A 2,500-nucleotide genomic window follows, 5' to 3' on the forward strand; every position below is an offset into this window, starting at 1 on the left:
AGTGATCATGTACTGCTAGTTTGCCATCTGCAGGTTAAGCTCAGGAAACTAAAGAAACCAAAAGTAACATCAAAACTTAAGGTTGGGGAACTCAAACATAATCCAGAAATGAAAGAACAGTTTACAGTAGAAGTTAAAAATCGCTATAGTGCATTGGAGAGCGTAAGTGAAACACCAGATGCTTGGGTTATTTTTCGAGACGCCATTGTTGAGGTATCGGAGAGTGTCCTGCCGAAGAAGAAAACAAAGGCGATGACAGCTGAGATACTTGACATGATGGATAGAAGAAGGGCTACGAAGCAAGAAAATATAGAAAAATACAAACAACTGGATGAGAGCATTAAAAAGAAATGCAACGAGGAAAAAGAAACATGGCTCAACAGCAAATGAAATCAAGGAAATAGTGGGATGGAAAGTGTCATTTCAAGTGGATGCATAAGAGCAAAGAAGACATCATGAGCAGATGGACAGAGTACATCAGTGAACTGTTTGAAGATGAAAGAGGAGGAAGGCCTATCATCAGGAAAGAAGTAGATGGACCAAGCATAATGCAGGAAGAAGTACAGTATGCACTTCATAGAATGAAAAATGGTAAGGCTACAGGACCGGACAACATAGCAATAGAGTTGGTCTGTATTCATAGTGCTTCCCAAGAAACCTGGAGCAAGTGAATGTGAACTCCACAGGACAGTAAGTTTAATGAGCCACATTACATCCTGAATGTTTTGCTCAAGAGAATGAAGACCAAAATAAGGGAAGAAATATCGCAAGAACAGAATGCATACATGAAAGGAAAAGGGACTCGGACTGCAATATTTATTTATTTAGAAAAATTATAATTAGCAAAGCATTTGATAAGGTGAAACATGAAGAAATGTTTAGAATGTTGGAAGCATTAGATATTGATGGAAAGGACTTACAACTGATTAGGAACTTGTATTGGGAACAGAGTGCTGCCATCAGAATAGACGGAGAAATAAGTGAGTGGACATCAGTCAAGAGAGGTGTAAAACAAGGGGGTGTATTATCACCAGCTCTGTTTAACTTATACAGTGAAATTATTTTAAAGGAAATTAAGAACATGCCAGGTGTGAAAGTTGGAGGGATCAATATTAACAACTTGAGATATGCAGATGACACTGTACTTATAGCAGAAACGGAAACATATCTTCAAAATATATTGAAAAAGGTTGTAAAAGAAAGTGAGTAGAAAGGTCTTCAGATAAACATCAAGAAGACGGAATGTATGGTGATATCAAGGAAGAATATAACACCAAAATGCTCTTTGAATATCAAAGGTGAAGAAATAAAGAATGTTGAGAAATTCACATACTTGGGTAGTTTGATAACAACAGATGCAACATGTGTAACTGCAATAAAGAAAAGAATTGGTATGACAAAGGAAGTCTTCAACAAGATGAGTGCTGTCTTTAAGAACAAACAGTTGAAGGTAAAAACCAAAGTTAGAATGTGACGTGTGGTCAGTTTTGCTTTATGGGTGTGATGCTTGGACAGTCAATGAAAATATGAAAGAAATATTAAAATCAGTAGAAATGTGGTTTCTCGGAAGAATGCTCAGGATTTCATGGACAGAAAGAGTTACTAATGAAGAAGTTTTAAGAAGAACAGAAGTTAAAAGAACCTTGGTGAAAGTTATCAGGAAAAGACAGATGCAATTTTTAGGACACGTAATGAGATGTAAAGGATTGTTAACAGGAAAGATAGAAGGGAAGAGAAGCAGGGGTAGACAAAGGCAGAAGTTCATCACCAGCTTGAACAAAGATTTCAATATGGGCAGAAGTGACTTAGAACTGCTTAAGTTGTCAACAGACAGAACAGGATGGTAAACCATGATCGCCAACGCCCTGAAAGGACAAGGCACTTAGAAGAAGAATAGTGATAATAATAATAATAATAATAATAATAATAATAATAATAATAACAATAACAATAACAATAATAATAATAATGATAATTATTATTATTATTATAACAATAACATACGACTACTACTACTAATAATAATAACGATAATGATAATAACAACAACTAAATAATAATGATGATAATAATAATAACAATACTAATAACAATCATTATCATCATCATCATCATCATCATCATAATGGAAAAGATAATAATAGTAAATAATATTAATAGTAGTAGTAGTAGTAGTAATAATGATGATGATAACAGTAACCATAAAAATGTTATAACAGTTATAGTAATAATAAAAAAAAACAGTTTATAATAATAATAATGGTAATGATAATGAAAGCAACAGTATGATAATCGTTGTAAAGAATGAAATTAAATAATAAATAATAGTAATAAAGATGATAATATTAATAGTAATAGTATTTAACATAATAATAACAACAATGAAAATGATGACAATAACAGTAGTAAGAATAATAATGATAATGCTATAAAAAATTTTACAAAACAATGATATTAAAAACTGATAACAATAGTTAACAAAAATATAAAATTTAATAAT

The sequence above is a fragment of the Penaeus monodon genome, chromosome 4, assembly GCF_015228065.2.
Source record: "Penaeus monodon isolate SGIC_2016 chromosome 4, NSTDA_Pmon_1, whole genome shotgun sequence".
Taxonomy (NCBI): Eukaryota; Metazoa; Arthropoda; class Malacostraca; order Decapoda; family Penaeidae; genus Penaeus; species Penaeus monodon.